Genomic DNA, 21987 nt, shown 5'->3' with positions numbered 1-21987 from the left:
CTCCCGCTGCTTGTACTCTCACTCTCTCTCTCTCTCCCTCTAGCAAATAAATAAAAAAAAAATCTTAAAAAAAAAAAAAGAAGAGGCTTCCGGGAGGAGAAGCTGGATGAGAAGTCCCTTTTTTTCACTTAACACAACCTACAGTTGGTCCAGGAAGACCAATGATGTGATTAAAGCAACTCTTCGTTCTGTGCTGGATCTCAGAGCATAGGACATGTGGAGTACTGAGCTCTTAGAGAGGACAGCCTCTGTCTTTTGGCAATCTGTCCCTGGCCTTCGTCTCTGGCCCCTTTCTCTTGGCCAGAAGCTCAGCATATTCTGCAGCCTCTTCCTTATTTGTCTTAGTACACTGTTTCTTCACAGTAATACGCCCATGTTTGTGTTGCAGGACACACGGGGGTACCAAGACACTGAATTTTGCACACTTTGGTCCTACGCGACCCCACCGGTCCCTCATCAGCTGTGTTCTGAGGGAGGGCAGGGTCTTGGGAAAAGCTGCGGCCTGGGCCTCTTCCCCTGAAGAGAATGCACTCAGCGCAAACAGGGGGATACCTCAGATACATTTTTTCTTTTTTTAATTGTGGTAAAACATACAGAAGGTAAAATTTCCCTCAGCCATTTCCCAAAGCATACAGTTCAGTGGCATTAAGTATATTTGTGTTCTTGGGCAATGGTGCTTTTTTAAGTCAGAGAAAAAGGCAAGCACCTAAATGACTTTACATAGAAGGGGTAGGGCGCGTACTCCTTGTTTCCTGTGACATGCCCTGTGGGGGTGTTCACGGTTTATAATAGCCCACTCAGGACAATGTAAAGGTGAAACCCAAGGACAGAATCTCTACTTGTGGATTTCGGTGAAATCTGGAAAGAGTGATATCTCGAAAGTTTTGTCCTCCGAGCCCTGCGGAGGACTCGGGTGGTCGCGAATGACTGGCTTGCAGTATGAATTCACTGAATTCTCACATACCTGACCCACAAGATGTCCAGTCCTGAAAACGCGTCAGGTCCCTGAAGAAACAGGGGGCCTCCCCTTGGCTCTTTGAGGATCTCAGGATGACCTAGCAGGGGTTGCATCTCCAGCAGGCCTGGAAGAGAGAGAGTGGAGACAAGGGGGCACATTAATTTCATTCCTCTTCTCACGGGACCACTCCTCTGGGGGCACGGCGGTCAGGACCAGCCCTTGGCGGAACTATGGGATTGGTATTGATCTCATGTGTTCTCTTTCTGTTCCAAGCTTCACCATCACTCCCAGTCCCAGTCTTCCAGAACGATTCCTTCCCTGCTGCCAGGGGCTAATAGTCTTACTCATTTATGTCTCATCTGCTGTTCATCCCCGTGATGACCCAAGGAATCATCTTTTTTGATGTCTGATCTTACTGAGTTGTTACTCTTGGAAAACTCTCCATTTTGACTGGACTCAGGCGCCGAGGGAGAAGCTCTCAGAGAGGACAGCCTCCATCTCTTGGCAATCTGTTCCTGGTGTTTTTCTTTGGCTTCTTTCATTCTCTTGGCCAAAAGCTTAGTATAGTCTGTGGCCTCTTCCTTATTTTGCTTGGCATGCTGTTTCTTCCAAGTAAACTGACGTTTGTGTTATAGGACATGTGGAAGACCAAAGTGCTGAGTCTTGGGCACTTTGGTCCCAGGTTGCTTACCTTCTTCGTTTAGGCACTTTCTCATAACATACTGGTGGACATCATCTTCTTTATACTGAAGAGTTTGTGGATTCTGCGAGATTTTGGGGGCCCCTGGCAACGAGGCACAGTAGTATCAGTGAGTCCAGGAATATCCTTCTCCTCCTCCTTTTATTTTTATAATAACCAAGTTGAGAGCACTGAGATTGGCACCCACAGTGCAACCCCACACGGATTTGTGCCTTCTTCCTCCAGTCCTCCTTGGTTTGTAACGGGAATGCCCCTTGCCCAGGAGCAGGTGGACACGGCCAGGGGTTAAGACCTCCTGCTTCATGGGGAAGCCTTGTTTGTCATTGCCACTGCTGATTAGGACCCTATAACCCTCCCATTCTCCACCTAGAGCGTCAGCAGCAACTTCTGCGGCCATGCGCTTCTCATCAAAGTTATGAAGTGTGCGTTCATCATCCGCTGAATGAGTTTTCGGCAGCTGGTGGCTAGGAAAGGGATGTTCAGTTTCATCTTGAGACAGCCGACCGCCTCCGAGTTGCCACAACAAAAGAGAGCAATGCATCTTTAATGGTGGCTTTCAGACACCTGTGAGGGTGGGAGGTGTGAAGGGGGGCTTGTCCTAGACTCCCAAACCTGAGATGGGTAAGGCTGCTCTGGTGGTACCAACCATTGTGGTAAGCTCAAGAACAGCACTTCGGCTTTTTTTTTTATTTGTCCCCACTACTTCTAGGGGTGTTCAGAAGATCCAACCCTCAGTCATCTAGGAGGGCACCTGCATTTCCATGTGAGTCTCCTGGGTGGAGGGTGGAATGGGGGTGGGGATGGGAGTAACTGGGACAAGCATAAGGGGAGAGAAGCCAAGGACTCTGTCTGTTGGAAGGTTAACTTAGCAAACAGGACGCTGGAGAGGAATGGTTGAGGTGAGTGAGGGAAGAAATACTAGGATGGAGTCCACGAGGACCTGGAAGGATGGAATTCCTATCATGTCCCGAGTAACTGGCACCATCCCTCAGAGGTTCGGGCTTTCCCTCTAGCAAGTCCAAGGACAGGTCAGTTCAAGAGCCCCACCTCTTCATGGTCTCCATCATCAGCTAAAGCAGAACAACGTAGTGCATGTGGCATGAGCTTTAAAGCCAGACTGCCTGGGTAATTCGAGGACCATTGCTTAACCTTCTCCAAGCCCCCTTTCCCTATCTGTAAAATGGATGTAAGAAATTGCACCTACCTCCCAGCGTTGTGGTGAAGACTGAGCAACTTAGCATAGTGCCTGGCTCATGGTCAAGGTTCAGTAATGGTCGTTTCCAATCTTTCCCCAGTCCACTGCAGCCGGGTTGTCACCTACACCGCAGCAATGGGACGGCTTTGTCATGGTCACAAATGACCTGTGTGTTGCCGATCTAATGCTCAATTCTCAGTCCTCGTTTCTATGACTGCTCAGCCACATTTAACGCTCCTTTCTTGAAACTTTCTTTTGACTTCCACAACGCCTCAATCTCCTGGTTTTGTCTCCTTTGCCAGTCCTTTCTCTTCTTAGTCTCCTTTGCTGGTTCCTCCTGCCGTTGAATTGCCCGGGGCTCCATCGTGGCACATCTTCTCTCCTCCATCTATTCTCTCTCCCTTTGTGATGTTGACTAGTCCCAACATGCAAAATATCTTCTCTATACATAAATACCATCTTAACAGTGATCCCCAAATTTATATTTTATAAATCCCCAAAGCCCCTACTCTGAGATCCAGACCTGCCTCCTGCATATCTGACTGCCTACTTAACATCTCTACTTGGGTATCGAAACCTGTCTGAAAGTTAACATGTCCAAAGCAGAACTTTTGAGTCTTTTCCCCCTAAATCTGCTCTTCTCCTTGAGAAAGAAAAAGCAGCCCTTGCCATCGGGGAACCAGTCTGATAATTACATCTAGGCATTATTGTCGGTTAGAAGCTGGCCTGGTGTTCATAGGTTGGTCACGTTATTCTCGTGTTGCACGTAATCCATCTCACAGAACACCAACATTGGATTAGTTTAATGACAAGACGTGTCTCTATGATCATGACGAAGTGAGACAAAGCGAGACCACTGTGTAACGTTATCTAAGTACAGACAAAAACAAGGTCATTGTGAAACTCACAAATACCAAACATTCTCCTTTCCCAGCTAACTGCTACTTCTCTCCCTCCTTAGAGCTTTAGTCTTCCTTCATTCTAGATAAGAGTTGATAAGATACCCAATCATGGAATTAGCCTCCCCTCCTAATAGCATCCAATCCAGAGCAAATGATCACTTCCTTGGCCTTTCCCCCAAATCACCTAAGAGAAGCTCTAATCCATTAATAAATGCTTTCTAACACCTCTTATTGAGACACCCATGGTTCCCCGTGGTATGAATTCTCCCTTGTTGCCATGAGTCTTAAACCCAATTTGTTCAACCACAGGTTTGTTCCTGGTGGTCTTTGGTAGGAGGGTATTGCCATAGTAATCTTCCCTACTTCTCCTTCTCCTTCTCCTTCTCCTTCTTGTAAATGGTACTACCATTATTTATCCAGCTGCTTAGGCCAAAGCAGGAGTCACACTGATTCTCCATTTCCCCTTACCCTTCCACATTCAATTTAGGAGCCAAGTCCTTTCTTTTTTTTTTTTTAAGATTTTATTTATTTGAGAGAGAGAGAATGAGAGACAGAGAGCATGAGAGGGAGGAGGGTCAGAGGGAGGAGGGTCAGAGGGAGAAGCAGACTCCCCGCTGAGCAGGGAACCCGATGCGGGACTCGATCCTGGGACTCCAGGATCATGACCTGAGCCGAAGGCAGTCGCTTAACCAACTGAGCCACCCAGGCGCCCCATGAGCCAAGTCCTTTCAACTCTACTTCCAAAAGGAATTCTGCATATAACTGTTTCTCATGATCTCCACTTCTACCACACTAGTCTATTACCTCCATCATTTCTTACCTGATTTAATATAACACTTTCTAACTATTCTTCTTGCCTTTGCCCTTCACCTCTTGCAGTTAGTTCTTCACACAATAGCCAGAGCCGTGTTAAAGTATAAAGCAGATCGTGTCTCATCTCTACCTAAGGCCCTCCATTGAATTACCCACACAATTAGAATACAATCCCAACTCCTCCCCATGGTCAACAAGACCTCTCTAAACCTCATCTCCTGGATACCCTTCCCTCTTGCTCACTAAACTCAAGGTTTGCTAATCTTTTTGCTGTTCCTTGAACACATCAAGCTCACTCCTGCCTCAGAGCCTTTGCATGTGCTGTTTCTCTGCCTGGAATATTCTTCCTCTATATCTTCTCATGGCTGTTTTCCTTCTCATCATTCAAGTCTCAGCTTAAATGCCACTTCCCCAGAGGCCCTCCTTGACCATCCTATCTACAGTTGCTCCTTTCTCCCAGCTCCCACCCTATTCTCTATCCCATTACCTTGTTTGTTTTAATTTCACAGTATGAAGCACTGTACCATGTTTGTTTACTTACTGGTTTATTACCAGTCTCTCCCATTTAGGCTGTAAGTTCCATGAAGGCAGGGATTTTCTTTAGGCCAATTAAAAAATTTTAAATGTATTTTGATAATTTTGGAGGAGTATAATGAATGTTAAAAAGTGCACATATTTAAAATATACAATGTGAGGGGCGCCTGGGTGCCTCAGTCGGTTGAGCATCTGACTTTTGATTTTGGCTCAGGTTATGATCTTGGGGTCGTGAGATCAAGCCCTGCATCGGGCTCTGCACTGGGCGTGGAGCCTGCTTGGTATTCTCTCTCTCCTTCTCCCTCTGACCCCCTTCCCTCCTCATGTACGCTCTCTCCAAAAAAAAATGTTTAAAATATATAATGTGATTGATTTTGACATATGTATACACCTGTGAAATCATCACCAAAATCAAGTTAATGAACAGGATATTTCCGTCACCACCAAAAATTTTCCCTTGATCCTTTGTGCCTTCTTCCTGCTGGTCCAGACAACCAGTGATTTGCTTTTTGTCACTATTGCTTAATTTGCATTTTCTAGAATTTTATATAAATGTAATCATGCCGTATGCACTTCCTTTACTAAGCATACTGATTTTGACACTCATGTTGTTGCATGTATTAATAGTTTGTTTCTTCTTATTACTCAGTAATTGTAGGATGTACCAAAGTTTTTTTATCTATTCACCTGCTGAAGGATATCGGGTTGTTTCCAGTTTTTTTGCAATGATGAACTAAGCTTCTATGAACATTTGTGGGCAAGTCTTTGTGTGGATATATATTGAATACAGGGATTTTGTGGGTCTGGTCCTTTACAGCATCTCCCATGCCAGGCACTTGCCTAATATTTATACAGTATGTGGTAGTTAAATATCTTTTGAATGAGGGGCGCCTGGGTGGCTCAGATGGTTAAGCATCTGCCTTCGGCTCGGGTCATGATCCCAGGGTCCTGGGATCGAGCCCTGCATCGGGCTCCCTGCTCCTTGGGAGCCTGCTTCTCCCTCTGCCTCTCTCTCTCTCTCTGTCTCTCATGAATAAATAAATAAAATCTTAAAAAAAAAATTTAAAAAAAAATCTTTTGAATGAGTAAGTGAGCCTTCCTTTTTAGCTCAGGTCCGTGGGCATTTCCACTATGCCTGCGCCCACCCAAGAATCCTTCACCTCCTGAACTTTTGTCCTATTCCTGCCTTTCCAATCTGCAGCCCTGGGTGACCCCTTGAAGGTGACTGTGTCCACGGTTGGCCTGTTGGAGAAACCCTACTCATTGGGTTCACTGCCAATGCATGCTCTCTACCCCAAGCTGGCCCCTCTGGCTGTTCAACGATCCATTCATTCCTCGCTTGCTGACTCCCTATCACATTCCCTACAGCAGCTGCTCCAAACTTCCTGCCCTCTCCTCAAGCCCCCAGCCCTGTCCCTCCCCCTCATTCTCAGGAGATGACTTCACCTCCTTCATTACTGAAAACATTGAGGCCAAATGACAGAAGCTTCTTCAGCTTCCATCCGACCCATCTGCACACAGCCATCTCAAACTCTTCCGACGCTCAGGAGGACGTGCTCCTTCACCTTGCCAAGGTTAAGCTTTCTGCTGGTGTGCTTGATCCTAGCCCCAACTATAATGATCTTAATAATAACAACAGCCAAAGAAAATGTATTTAGCTCTCGATATGGACCACACACTGGGTTAAGCACTAAGAAAACAACTCTAATATTTATCGAAAAACTATGTCTTTAACATGTACCATTTTTTCCCCTAAGCTTAAAAACCCATTAATTCTTTTTTACAAAAGTATTGCAAACACTACGCACTTGGCATATGTTACCTAATCCAATCCTCACAGCCAGATTGTAGCATAGTACTATTAAAAAAAAAACAAAAAAAAACAGAGGAGACTGGTGATCAGACAAGTTAACTACCTTCCTTTGGGTCATATAGCTAGTAAGTGGGGGAGCTAGGACTTGAACTAAGATCTAAATCCAGAACTCTTTCTTGCCTTCTTTCCTCCCCCTCTCCCTCTTGCTCTCCCTCTTGCTTTCTTTTTCCTTGAGGTTCAGAGGGTTCTCTTAATCCTACTCCTTAGTCCATGGCCTATTCACACCCTTGGCCACAATATAAAGCAACTATAAGAAAAAGTGAAGTAAAGGGGAAGAGAGGCACACTAGGGAAAGACATGAAGGGTCTTGCCAGACTAAGGAGTTTGAACTTCATTCTGTGGGCGGGGATCCCTAAACTTTAAGTAAGCACTCTATGGGGTGCTTGTTAGTAGAGTATGTCCTTAGGTCCCACCCTCAGACCTACTGGATCAGTGCCTTTGGGGGTATGCAAAAGTGGAAACATCAAAGATCACTTAGGAGTCTCTGATGGTATTCCAGTGGCCCGGACTATGGTGGTAAGCTATGGAAGTGGAGAGACACAGATAGTTATTATTATTATTATTATTATTATTATTATTATTATTGTGGTAAAATACACATAAAATAAAATCTACCATTTCAACTGTTTTAAAGTGCGCCATTCAGGGGCGCCTGGGTGGCTCAGTCGGTTAAGCATCCGACTCTTGATTTCAGCTCAGGTCATGATCTCAGGGTCGTGGGATCAAGCCCCAGCCGGGCTCTGAGCTGAGCATGGAGCCTGCTTGGGATTCTCTCTCTCTCTCCTTCTCCCTCTGCCCCTCCCCCCAATGCGTGCTTGTGCTCTCTCTAAATAAATAAATAAATAAATAAATAAATAAATAAATAAATAAATAAAATAAAGTGTGCGGTTCAATGGCATTTACTCCATTCACATGCTGCTCAACCACGATCCATTTCAGAACATTTACATAGCCCAGATTATAGAATCTGAAAAGGTAGGACGGGGGTTGCTGTGTAACAAGTGGGGTGTCCATGGTGAGTGAAAGGGAGGGTTTGGGTGGCATACTGATACTGATCGGGGTAGTGGTGACCTCCAACAGAGATGAGTAAATAACAAGTGGGATCTTGCATGGGTAGAAATGAAGGAGACATGAAGGCAATTATGGACATGGTGAGTTTCTTAGTGACCTTCAGGGAAGAAATATGATGCAACCAGTTGGAGTGGATCTGACGTGCAGGTGGAAGTTAGGGCCGGGGCGGGGTGGCGGACAACGTAACAGCAAATATTTGCATGAGGCTCACTGCTTGTCAGACACTGGACTAGTGCACTATGTACATGATCCCCAGGAGTCCTCATGTTACAGATGAGCAAACAGAGGTACAGTGTAACTCGCCAAAGTTACTAGCATGTGACAGAGAGGAGATTAGAACTCAGGCAGACTGACTTTAGGGTCAGTGCTCATCGCCATTATGCTGTGCTGCCCCTCCCAGAGGCCATTTCATCGGCAGAGGGGTAATACTTGAATCCAGGAGGGTAGGGGCAAGGCCCAGGACAGAGTCTTAAGGAAAATCTACATCTATGGGGGAGGTGAAGGGCATAAGAGGAGTCCACTGGATAAGACAGAGGAGAAGAGATCAGGAGGAAGCAGGAAAACGGGGAAATTGCAGAGGCCAGAGGAGAGGAGAGATTCAAGAAGGATGGAGTGCCAGATACTGCAAATGTGTTATAACTGAAGGGTTGAGAAGAGGCCACTGGATTTGCTGGTGATTGTCACTGGTCACCTTCCAGATGGCTGGCTAGTGGGGAATAGGAAAGGGTTAGGGAGTGATTTGGTGGTAGGAACGGAAGGCAGCTAGTGTGGGCTGTTCCTGAGAGTCTTGGAAACGAATTGAAGGGGAAAGATAATTGATAAAGTTTTAGAAGGAGTCAGGGCAGCCCCTTGGAACATACAGACAGATCAGACTCCTGTCCTGCCACTTACGTGCTGAGTGACCTTGGGTAAGTGATTTAGCTTCTGGGAGCCTCAGTTTGCTCATGGCAATAATAGGGCCTACCTGTTATAACCAGGTTAGCAAGTGAGAAGATGCATGTACAATGTTCATTGATGAACTCTTGTTATTAGTTGCTCAATAAATGCCAATGATTCTAGTTCAGTGATCTTGAGTATCCAGGAAATTCTGGAAGCCAGCCTCTTCAGGGTCTTTGAGATCAGTGATGACCAGACAAGAATTGCCAACTGCTGTCAGTAGGAAGACCCTTTTGGGAGTCACCTCAGACTGGAGTCAAGTTGTGGGGGTTAAACTCAAATCCCAACAGCTTAAGCTAGATGGCTCTTCAACCCATTACCTCCAGTACAGTGAAATGGGTATAGCTTGTGTTCACTCTGTGAGTGACTAGGTAGAGAGCCAGAACTTTGAAGGGGGAATGACTTATCACAGACCATTCTCTGGCCTGGTTTTTCTAAGCACCTAACGGAGCAAATAAAGCTGAAAGCATCTTGGCATTAGGTGTCTAGGGAGATTTGCCCACTTGCAAGATGGGGAATTCTCTTTCTCTCTCTCTCTCCCTCCCTCCCTCCCTCTCTCTTTCAAGCTTCCATAAACTCCACACAAATATTTTGTCTTCTTAAAAGTGAGAATACGATGCAATGCATGCAATGCCCAAATCCTCAATGTTACTGATTTTTTTTCTTTCAGTATTCTGAGTGTGTTTAAGGATCTTGCAAGAACCCAGAGGTCAGAAGCATCTGTTGTTCGGGTTGTTATCTCTAAGAGCTGTAGAAAAAAAAAATCTGAAATCTGCATTGACTTCACGTCATTCCTTGAAAGTTGCTTTCATGTAAAAAACTTTCTCTCCTGCCATCTTCCTCTCCTCAAACTTTGATGCTTCGTGACCCAAAGACAGACTTGTGCTTATCGGAGATCTCCTAGATGAGGATCAACAGGAGTCCATCGTGCTTATCGGAGATCTCCTAGATAAGGATCAACAGGAGTCCATCGTGCTTATCGGAGATCTCCTAGATGAGGATCAACAGGAGTCCATCAGAGACAGGCCTTCCCCAGAGAAAATTCTGCCAGCACTCAAGGCATACAGTGGCATTCATGAAGCCCAGCTGCTGGGGCTTGCACGTAACTTCTGTGCCCACCTTACAGAGCCACTGAGAATATGTGCTGTCTGAGCAACATGTAGGCTTCTAGGAGTTTCTCCAAAAAAGCAACCGACATGTAAAGGGGATGTTACACTTCTCCTCTGCATTTCCCTCTCTACCCAACCCCCATTTTTTTTTTTTTTAATCTCCCTTGTGTTTGTTCTTCTGCTCCATTCCCTTGAGTCATTGGAGTGACCACCCATGGTTACAACCTTTCCTGCTCTCTCATCTAGGTCAGTGTTGGAACTGATTGCCAGTTGGAAGGCCTTTCTCCCGTGGCTGAAGTTGCTGCCTGTGCATATCCGGTGACACTGACTAGAGCTTTCCAAAGTGGGAGACTGGTTTCAGCAGAGAACTGGAATCTGAGCAAAATGCCTGGAAGGGGAGATGGCAGAGGGCGGGGTGGGGGGGCAAGTGGTTTCTGTAGGAGATTCAGGGAAGCCTGGCACTGAGCCCTGTCAGCTGATCAGAAGGGACCCCCGGCTTCGGTGAAACAAGCCTGTTCTTATCCATCTATAGAAAAGCAGCATTTCTCCTCCAAACCCAGACCCAATCCAAATACACTGACAGAGCCTATTTCTCATCATGTTCACTCCTTCAGGGAGCAGAAAGGCCCCTCCACTGGCTGCTGGAGCCCTGTCTTCCATATGCACTGGTCCTCCTTTGGGAGAGAAGAAAGATGTTTCAGAGAAGTAGAGCCCCAGTCTCTGAACGGAATGTGAGTTCTGCCTTTGGCGCCTCTCTGAGCGATTGGGCATGGTCCTGTGACCCAAAGGCCTCCCGGCCCCTTCAGCCTGTGACTCTGGGTCACACTTAGAGTTATGCGCAAGGTTTGTACACGTCCCCATCCCTTAGCGGCTCCAGGTAGGAATTTGGCCCCCCTCCGAGAGCCCCCCACTTGTTTCTGAGAATCCCCCAAAGTGATGTCTTCCATGCCCCTGTAAACCACTCTGCCGGCTCTACTCACTGCTCTGCTCTCTCCTTTCTACTCCAGATCCCATTGTCCACTCGTGTTATTGCTGCTGAGGGTGGCCATCGGGACCATGCTGATGTCCTAGGGACCTGTATTCGCCTGAGAGCCACTGGAGAGTGGAGCTATGGGCCGAGGCTGAGCAAACCATTCTTTCTCTCATTCTCTTCCACGCTGGGTTTAGTTGGGGCCCAAAGCTAGGCCCGCTTATGCCTTGAGTCTCATAAAGTCACCAGCGAATTGATCTATCAGCCCCTGAACCTCAGCGCTCATCAAGTAGCTTACAACGTCAGTGGCTTTCTGTCTGCTTTTTTCCACCGGAGGGGCTTCAACCCAGCCCAGTGGGCCAGAAGGGGACCAGGAGCCAGGCCAGTCTCCCAAGTTGGTCTCTTCTCTGCTCAGCTAAAACCCCATTTGCCCCCCCGCCCCCGCAAACAGCCTTATCTCCTCTACCGCAAGCAATCTTTTTTTCCTCTTACCTTCAGGGCAGGTTATTAGCAGCTTGGCATCGTATACAGGGCATCTCAGACATTTCCACTCTAAGGCAGAGTCTTTGCTTTTCCAGCTGCATAATTCGAAGAAGCAACTTGGAGGAGGACCTGGAGTCTGAGACAGGCGTTTGTGTTTGCTTCTATTTCTTAGGAAGGGAGAGGCTCGAGTCCATAGACAGGGAGCAGGTGAAGATGCAGGAGAGTGAAGGGGATAACAGCTGGAGCCAGGTCCGGGCGTGAATGGCAAAAGTTGGGACCCCCTTCCCTTCCCCTGGGGACAGGAGGAGAGAGGGAGCACTAGATGGGGACCCACCTAGTTAGGGGATTTGGGAGGGGCGGGGCAGGAAGTTGAGCATTCCCACCTGGTAATTTCTGTCTGTGAAATGAGAGAGTGGGAAGGCGAGGGATGGCGACCAGAGGTTTGATAAAAGTGAAGAATGTCTGAAATTGTTGCTGTGGGGGAGGTTTGAACGGACTAATTAGGAAACCAAAAGGATCATGGGGCAGCAGTAAGGCGCAGTTGAGATCGGTAGTCATGACTGTAGAGTATGGAACCTTCTGCCGAGCTGTGCATGTCTCCAGCAGGGCTTGGCAACAGGCATGGAGAAAGAAGTTCTCCCTTCTCTTAAGTGGAAATAACTATTCCTGCCCTTTCTTGGTAATGGAAAAGGCCCTGGGCTAGGACTGAGGAGACCCGGGTTCAAATCCAGTGTTTCATCATTATCTGTGTGACCGTGAGACCATCAATGTGCCCTTTTTACATCTCCCATCTGATCTACCTCAAAGGGCTGTGAGGTGAAAGAAAGACCATGGGGAATGCGACAAAAGCCACACACAGAGCAGGAAAATGGCAACACCCAAGAAAATGGAAAACACTTCCACCGTAAATGCTTTGAAAGCTACCTTGTGGGAGAGCTAAAATTAAGAGAAAACATTTGCCAGACGTATTACAAAGAGCACTCGTGGATCAAAAAAAAAAAAAAAAAGTAGAAAAAATGGGCAAGAAGAATGAGTAAGCAATGAACGGAACTGCAAAGAGCCATAAACACAGAAAAGATGTTCAGCCTCGCTAATACAGAAATTCAAATGGAAACAAACAATAATTGCGTATTTTTTTCACCTCTCAGATTTATGAAAATTAAAACAATTAAGTGATAATGAGTGTCGGTCAAGGTGTGGGGACGCACACATTCTCATACACTGTTGGTGGGAGTGCAAACTGGCACAATATTTTTAACCGAGGAATTCCATTTCTAGCAAATGATGCGACAGGTGTACTCGTACAGATGCACGGATATATGCGTAACAATAGCCACCACGTCAAAAAGCAAGTCACCAAAACCCTGTGCACAACTCAAATGTCCTTCAAAAGAAAGTTAATTATTATATAAACATATGATGGAAGGGCGCCTGGGTGGCTCTGTCGGTTAAGCGTCTGACTCTTGATTTTGGCTCAGGTCATGATCTGGGGGTCCTAGGATTGAGCCCCACGTTGGGCCCCGTGCTGGGTGTGGTGTCTGCTAGGGATTCTCTCTCTCCCTCTGCCCCTCCCCCCACCTCCCTGCTCTCGCACGCACGTGCACATGCTCTCTCTCTCTAAAAAAAAAAAAAGGATTTTATATTAATTTTAACTTCAAAGAAAGTTTGACATTTGTAGTCTTCCCAAAACACTTCAGTATGCATATTATTTACCAGATTTCAATATTTCTTTACATTGTTTTTTCCTTTCAGTGATAAAATGTATATGCAATGAATTGCACAAATCTTAAGTGCACGATTCAACAGGTTACGACAAAGGGATACACCTGTGTCACCCGAGTGTCTAGCGAGACACTGAACGTTATCATCACCCCAGAAAGTTCCCTTATGCCTATTTCAGTCAATCACCATCCCACCCCCCTTTTGTTGCTTTGAAAATATATAAATAAACTTTGACTTTTAGAATATTTTAAAATTTCCAGAAAAATTGCAAAGATAGTACAGGGTTTTTGTGTACCTGCACACCTAGTTTCCCCTGCTGATAACTTCTTATATCACGATGGTATATTTGTCCCAACTAATGAATCGACATTGACACGTTATTATTAACTGGGGTCCACACTGTATTCAGATTTCACTAGTTTTTCCACTAGTTTTTCTGTTCCAAGATGTCATCCAGGAAACCGCATTATACTTAGTTATCATATCTCTTTTGGCTCCTCTGGGCTGTGACAGTTTCTCAGGTTTTCCCGGTTTTTGATGGCTTTGACAGTTTTGAGGAGTACCCGTCAGGTATTTTATACAATGTCCTTAAATTTAGGTGTGACTGGTGTGTTTCTCATGGTTAGACTGCGGTCCTGTAACTTTTCCGTATTTATAATAATCGTGTTTGGGGCACCTGGGTGGCTCAGTCATTAAGTGTCTGCCTTCAGCTCAGGTCATGATCCTAGGGTCCTGGGATTGAGCCCCTCATCGGGCTCCCTGCTCAGCGGGAAGCCTGCTTCTCCCTCTCTCACTCCCCCTGCTTGTGTTCCCTCTCTCGCTGTGTCTCTCTCTGTCAAATAAATAAAATCTTTTAAAAAAAAATAATAATCGTGCTTAACTTTCGTAGTCGTACTTAACGATACATATTTCAAGGCAGAGTGGTGGGTGCTGATGAGGAGGAGAGAGGTGGCTGATGGTAAGTTATTAAAAAGAAGCACTTTGAGCAACTTGGAGAAAAGGAAATGAGAATGTGGAGAGCTATGGTTGCACAGAGTGGTCCAGGCTGACCATGGTGGGCCCGTCTGTAACCTGCCTGAGAAGCGGCGGAGGACATGTGAGGGGAGAGATTCCCCAAAGGGGGCCGAGATCTTTCCATAACAAATGTCGCCTAAATCAAGAAGCTTTCCTAATCTTGAAGGATTGACTATTCAGCACCCCATCAAGTGAGAATTCCTCACCACCTTCTGGGCAGAGAGTGACTTCAAGCTGGCTAGTGAAACCAGTTCTGGGAATGCTGGGTCTATTTTAGGAACATTTGGACATATTCTGCAGCATCATATTTAGACTCTGGCAAAACACGCGAAGGTTCAAAGAAATAATCCTTGGCTTCCTCCTTACGCCCCACATTTTCGTCTCCAGAATAGTACGTTCTGAGCAGAGACAGAGAGTGCGCGGACTGGCTGGTTAACCATTATAACACTTGGCCATCCGTGGGGGGTCGACCTGGATTTGAAAGAGCAAGTGCCCATTATGCGGGGTTAATGGGGGCAGAGAGGGATCAAGTCAGTGAAATGTGAGAGAATCAATATGTGGAATGCTTGAGGATAGCACATTCACACATTTCACAGAGGAAGGAGGCTAGAGTTACACCCAGCAACTGCAGATGCTGGATGAAACAACAACAACAACAACAACACAACCTTAAACATTTGCTATTTGCTGGCTGCCTCCAGCACCCCGAAAGGCCTCGCAAGCAGGGCTCGGTGTCCTTTTTCGGCTCTCTCTGGGTATCTGTCTGCGACTTAAGACTCCCCCCCTCTAAAACCCCTCCACTTCCCTCTGATCTGCCAAGTGACTTGGAAGATGGGGGGCTTGGGTGGGTCGGGTGTGCGTGTTTCACTCTCCAAGTGAAGGTGTGCCCCACGGGAATGTGTGTGGGGGGTCCACAGCAGGCTGGTGGAAAATGAGCAAACAGCTGGAGACACTCCAAGGCAAGATAGAATTTTAGTTCCGGCACTGGTGGGGGCAGGAAGGCGAGATGGGGGGGGGGGGGCGGGTTGGAGATGGTGGAAGGAGATGGAATCTAGGAGCCTCTGCGGCTGTTAAGGCTCAGCACCTGGTCTAAGGCTCTGCACACAACTGACACATTAATGTTCTAATAATAACTAAGATGTATTGAGAACTTAAATTTTCCCAGGCCCTATACACTTCGTATACACCATCATCCTAAGTCTCTCTTTTTTCTCTTTCTTTCTCTGCTTCTTCAGTACCCTGTGGGAGGGGTAATAATCTTCTCCCTGGTTTACAAATAATAAGACACTGAACCCCAGGGTGGTCAAGTAGCTTGCCCAAGGTCACAATTAGCAAGTGGCAGGGTTGGGATCAGAATGCGGGGCCTGCCTGCTCAACTTCTTCCCTTGGGCCAAACGCCTCGACCTGGATGGGCAGGGTGGCCTGGATAAGGGGGCTCAGTTCCTAGCTGATGTCTCCAGCTGCACGCTTTTCCTTCCCAGAGTCGGGCCTCCAGCCCTCCCCGGGAGTAGTCCTCCGGTCTCTAGCCCCCTGGCCTGTCCATCCACAGGGTGTGGTGAGAGGAGCCTTCCACCGACTCCCCTTCAAAGGCATAGACGCAGACCACAAGCTGGTGGTTGCCAGAGGACAGGGCGGTGGGGGCGGGGGATGGGTGAAATAGACGAAGGGGATTAAGAGGCACAAACTCCCAGTTATAAAATAAGCCACGGGGCTTTACTGTTAAGCATAGAGAATATAGGGAAGATAATTGCAATAACTTTGTATAGTGACGATGGTCTTGGTGATCATTTGGAAATACATAAAAATATCGGATCGCTACGTTGTGCTCCTGAAACTAACATAATAGTGTGTGTCAATTGTAATTCAATTTAAAAAAGGGCGGGGCGCAGCGGGCGCCGGAATGGGACGCGCCGGCTTATCGGTCCCGCTCGCGTCCTGTTCTCTGTGATCCACCACGCTTCCTCACCTCCTCCTCCGGATTCTCACCCTCTTGTGACAAGAGGTGCTTGCTGCGTCTGAGCTTAATGGCTCAGGGGGTGGGGGGCCCTTGCCTAGGCAGAAGCAGGCTGGGGTGCAGCCCGAGCCTCCGCCGGGGTGTCTCCTGGCAAGCCGGCTCCTGCACCGGCGGCCTCCCCCCGCCTGCCTTGTTTGCTTTGCTTTCGGCAGCCCCTGCTCCCATCTGCATGTATTCAGAGGCTTGCTCTCCTCGCCTTAGGTATGGCTTCCGAAAATTTCTCCGCGAGCTCCTGTTTCTGCCCACGTTAGCTGAGCCCCCGTCACTCGAGGCCGCGGCAGGCAGCTGGCCGCAGGCGCAGGGATTAGCAGCTCCCCGGCTGCGCTGAGCTCCAGCGCCCGCTCTCCGCGCCGCGCAGCCGCATCCTCCTCTCCCACGCAGTGCTTGCCTTCTCTCTCTCTCCTCTCCTCTCCTCTCCTCTCCTCTCCTCTCCTCTCCTCTCCTCTCCTCTCCTCTCCTCTCCTCTCCTCTCCTCTCCTCTCCTCTCCCCTCCCCTCCCCTCCCCTCCCCTCCCCTCTCCTGTCCTCCCTTCCCTTCCTTCCCTTCCCTCCTCTCCCACGCAGTGCTTGCCTTCTCTTCTCTTCTCTTCTCTTCTCTTCTCTTCTCTTCTCTTCTCTTCTCTTCTCTTCTCTTCTCTTCTCTTCTCTTCTCTTCTCTTCTCTTCTCTCTCTCTCTCTCTTCTCCTCTCCTCTCCTCTCCTCTCCTCTCCTCTCCTCTCCTCTCCTCTTCTCTTCCCTTCCCTTCCCTTCCCTTCCCTTTCCCCCTTCCCTTTCCCCCTTCCCTTTCCCTTCCTTTCCCTTTCCCCTTTCCTTTCCCTTTCCCCTTTCCCCTTTTCTTTTCCCTTCCCTTCCCTTTCTTTCGTCCCAACCCTTCTTTCTGGCTGGCTTCTGTCCTGCTTTCTCTTCCTTTTTCACCTTCCTCAGTTGCTTTTTGTTCTGTGCTTTTTTTTTTTTTTTTTTTAAGATCACATGCTTCTTATCAATCAATTCAAAGATCTATTTGGTAAAAAGCTTCTCCTTCCTGTGTAATTTTTGGAGTACAACCAGTGTTAATAGTTTGTTGTCCATTCACACTTTTCTTCATGAGTATACTAACATGTGTGCTCTCTCTCTCTTTCTCACACACACACAAATTTAGTTTAAGTTTTTTTTTTTTTTTAAGATTTTATTTGGCAGAGAGAGACAGCAAGAGAGGGAACACAAGCAGGGGGAGTGGGAGAGGGAGAAGCAGGCTCCCCACTGAGCAGGGAGTCCGATGCGGGGCTCCATCCCAGGACCCTGGGATCATGACCTGAGCTGAAGGCAGACGCTTAACGACTCAGCCACCCAGGTACCCCTTAGTCTAAGTTTTGATGCGGGCTTTCTTCAGATTTGAAGATGTCACCTAAACTGCAGATTGTTCTTGGTTATTTGCAAACTTCTGGCTTGCCACATATCCCTTTCATAAATATATCAGGATAACCACGGTATCGCAATCTTGTGATAGACATGAAGCATTTTGGTTTGAGAGACAAAGGCACATATTTGCTGTATAAATATTCCATTATAGCTTGTTATGCAAACACATTTCATGAACTGCATTGAGTAGAATTCAGAGGAAAATCTGGGACTAGTATCTGTAATGAGTGTGGACGGATCCTCCCTGAGCTCTACCCAATACAGGTATATATGCATATGGTATATGGCCCCCTCCCCCACCTAATTTAGAATAAAAATACCATCATACTATGCACAGTAATCTACCTCGTAAAAAAACACAGTACATCATGAACAACTTCCCTGGCCAACAGATACAGAGCTATAATTTATGCTTTCTTCCAGAATCTCAGTATTCCAGCCTTGGCCGTCCCGTAACTTACTCAACTTTTACCCTTCTGATGGACCTTCAGATTGTTTTCCTCTATTTATTTCGCTACTGCTAACTGTAATAAACATCCCCTGGCAGAAGTCTCTGCTCACTAGTAAAAATAACGTCTTAGGATACATTTCTAGAAGAGAACTTGCCAGATCAAAGGTTTGTACTTACATTTTTGGTAGTTACTACCAGACGACCTTCCAAAATGGTTGTAGCCACTCAGTCTTCTACTTAGAGGTGGGTGTAAAAGAACTGCTGTTTCCCCAGATTCTTGCCAGGACTGAATATTATCAATATATGTTAAATGGTGCCAGTCTGAAGGGTAAAAAAAAAAAGGTCCTGTCCCATCACTTCGAATATTTTATATATCCTTGACAACCTATGAGGTTGGAAATGTCTCAGATGCTTATTATCTGTATTTTCACTCTTCTATGATTTGCCTCATAGCGACTTTTGCCATATAGTCTTTGGGTTGGTGTCTTTTTCATAGAAAATTTTATGAATTCTCTCCAGTATGGAGCTACTCATGGGTTTTACTTAATTGTAACTATTTTCTCTCAGTGGGATCTTTACAGAGTCTTTTGCTCCACAGAAAGTTTTAAATTGCCTTGTCCTTTATGTCAGCCTTGTTAAGTTTCAAATTATGATTTGTCATTTTATGGCTTCTGAGTTTCTTAGCTTGCTGACAAAGGCCTCTCCCACTCTGGTTCTAGAAATAATTCGTTTTCTTAGGTTTTTTTTTTTTTCCGTATGAAAATGTAAATCTTTAATCCATCTGGAATTTATGGTATGCGTGCAATAAGGTAATGGTCTAACAATTTGTTCCCAGTTATCTAGCCAAAAGGACATTCTTTCTCCCCGAAAAACAACGTCTGCTTTATCTTATACGGAGTTCTAGCCTTGCAGGCCTGAGGCAACTCAGGGACAGCCCCACGCAGGGGGAGTTCCACACAAGGACCACAACAGACACAACATTTCTCCTTTATCTTCACTCTTTTGTTTCAGCCCTGGGAGAGACGGGAGGCGGCTCTCAAGCAGGCCTGGAACATCATAGACCCGATGTACTTCGCTTAACAGTATTCCTCATAGTATGCATTGGATTTTGCTAAACAGTCTATCAGATCAAGGTGGTTTGTTTCTAAGTTTCTTTTTCAAAGGTTTTATTATTACCCATGCCCGCAGGGTTGTATCACATACTTCCTAGTTCCCGTTTGATAGTTAGATAACATTCATCTCCTTTAATTTGTGGATGCAATGAATTAATATGGATAGATGGCTTAATTTAACCGTGTTTGCATTCCGCGAATATACCCTGCTTCATCAGAATTATGTTTTTAATACTATGCTGGAAGCTATTTGCTGATATTTTATGAAAACATTTTTGCATCTATATTCATAAGTAAAAGCGGTCTGTAGTTTTTTTTCTTTGTTGCATTCTTTCATCACATTTGTAAAAGCTTATGTGTAGAATATATTTGGGTTGCTTTATAGAAGTCTAGGACAGTTTGAGTGACACAAATTCTTCTGTTTTGTGTTTTTTTTTTTTTTTGAAGGATAAATAAACTCAGCAATTTCCTATGTTTTTTTTTCTCCTGTGGTTACTGGTCTGTTCATGTTTCCTACCACGACTTGTGTTCACTATGATATTCTATGTCCCGCTAGAAATGTGTTCATTTTCTTTACATTTTCAACATTGTTGACAACGTTGCTTATAATTTTGTCTTATAGTTACTTAAGTGTATTACTTAAGTGGTAGTTATACCTCAGTTTTCATTCCTAATAGGATACATTTTAATCTTTTTTAAAAACAATAGGCTGCTGAAGGAAGCGGTTTATTTTATAAATCTGTTGATTTTGGTCTTATTTATCCATTCAGTGTCTGTGTTTGTGAGGGGGTGCAGAGGAGGGCGCTCTGTGATGGTGGTAGTTTCTATTTCTTTAATTTTGGCTTCTATCATTATTAATTCTCTCTACTTTCTTTAAGTTCATGTTTTTTTTCTATTTTTTTTTTTTTTTTTTTTTTTTTTTTAGAGAGCGCACAGGAGCAGGGGTGGGGGAGGAGCAGAGGGAGAAGGAGAGAGAGAATCTTCAGGCAGACTCCTGGCTGAGTGTGGAGCCTGATGTGGGGCTCCATCCCACAACCCATGAGATCATGACCTGAGCCGAAACCAAGGGTCAGACGCCACCGAGGTGCCCCTTCACTTTCTTTAACAATAAAACTCTTTGAGGCCATACATTTTGCTTACAGTTTCTCTCGCTACATCTTACAGATTTTCTTTTATGAAATGTTCTTCTTTGATTAATTTCCAGATAATTTGTAACTTCAGTGTTGATCTCCTGTTTGATCTAGTAACTGTTCAGAAGAGTCTTTCTTCCTTTCCAAATATTAAATTTTGGGGGGTTATCTTTTTTGTTAATTTTGTGTTTTATTTTGTTTTATAGGCTAGAAAAATGTGGCCTATAAAGTTTTCCCTTTTGGAATTTATTAGACTTTCTTTGTGACCAAGTGCATGACTGATTTTTAGAAATGGTATATGGATATATGTTAGGAATGTGTATTCTCTGTTAAAGTTCAATTTTATATTAAATTGAACTTGTCAATTACATTATTTAGATTCTTTATATCCTTGGTTAATTTTTGTGTTTTGTTTATTAAATATTTAGAGATAAATAACTTCTCCCATTAAAATTATAGTTTTTTATTAAGTTATCCTTGTGTTTGTGTTTTTAGTTTTTTCCTCATGTATTCACTGCTGTACTGTTTACTGCATATAATTTATGACTTATAAATTCTCTGCGAATGTGCCTTTTACCATTACAAGAACTTATCCTTGTTCTGTTTAATTCTCTTGGCCTTGAATTTCACTTTAATATTGTTTTATTGCCTGCACTTGTCTGAGACGGTCTTTCTGTAGCTTTATTGTCAATCTTTATTTTTTTCAAGAGTATTCATTAGAAATACCATATAGTTGTTCTTTTTCTAAAACCCAAACTGAAATAGTCCTTTTTATTTATTTCTTTATTTGGAGGAAAGCATAATTTAACCCATCCTCACTTACTTTGATAACAAATGTATTTGATCTTCTTACTTCTCTCATGTTTTATTCGTCATACTTATTTCTCTTTTACTTGTTTCCTTACTTTTACTAGATGTATCAAGCTGTAAAACATTTTTTTATTTGCCCTCTTCCTCTCCCCGAGGAATTTAGAAGTTTTATAAATATAGCTCTATTTTTGCTAGTGGTTACATTACTATTTTTAACAATCATATTTAGGTTATGTTTCTCTTAGATATGTCAACATTAAATATGAGCATGTTTCTTCATTCTGCCACACATTTTCCAAAATCAATGGCTATTGCAAGGTGAATTGATTAGAGAGGACTCAACAGAAGGTGGGGAGACCAATTACACAGTAATTACTCTAGTTCAGATAAGAAGATTTCCCTTTGAGTTTATCTATCTATCTATCTACCTACCTACCATCTATCTGTCATCTATCTTTTGTTTGTACTCCTAACACACACTATATGGTCAACTGTCACATGATTATCATCTTTTTAGATTTAGCTGTAAATATTATAACCACTGTTTCTTGGGCCCTAGATCTTTATGTATCTTGAAATCTTTGTTTTGATTTCATTTTAATTTGATTAGAGTTGTTTCTTCCATAATTTTTTGAGTCCGTGAGTGTCTGAAAATGTCTTTTGTCCAGGCAGACTAATGATATCTTGGATGAATATAAAATTATTAAATGAGGGGTGCCTGGGTGGCGAAGCCTGTTAAGCATTGGACTCTTGGTGTTGGCTCAGGTCCTGATCTCAGGGTCATGAGATGGGG

At 44.9% G+C, this 21987-nt stretch overlaps 1 pseudogene; it reads right to left on the bottom strand.

The window, feature by feature from the left end:
- Positions 1 to 1302: 1302 nt before the first annotated feature.
- On the bottom strand, positions 1303 to 2147 carry LOC123844553 (small ribosomal subunit protein eS6-like; annotated as a pseudogene).
- Positions 2148 to 21987: the final 19840 nt, after the last annotated feature.

This window comes from Mirounga angustirostris, unplaced genomic scaffold, assembly GCF_029215605.1.
Source record: "Mirounga angustirostris isolate CCGP_5_RB_7025 unplaced genomic scaffold, mMirAng1.0.hap1 SCAF_11, whole genome shotgun sequence".
Taxonomy (NCBI): domain Eukaryota; kingdom Metazoa; phylum Chordata; class Mammalia; order Carnivora; family Phocidae; genus Mirounga; species Mirounga angustirostris.
The sequence above is the reverse complement of the archived record's forward strand: the minus strand, read 5'-3'. Positions and strand labels throughout refer to the sequence as shown.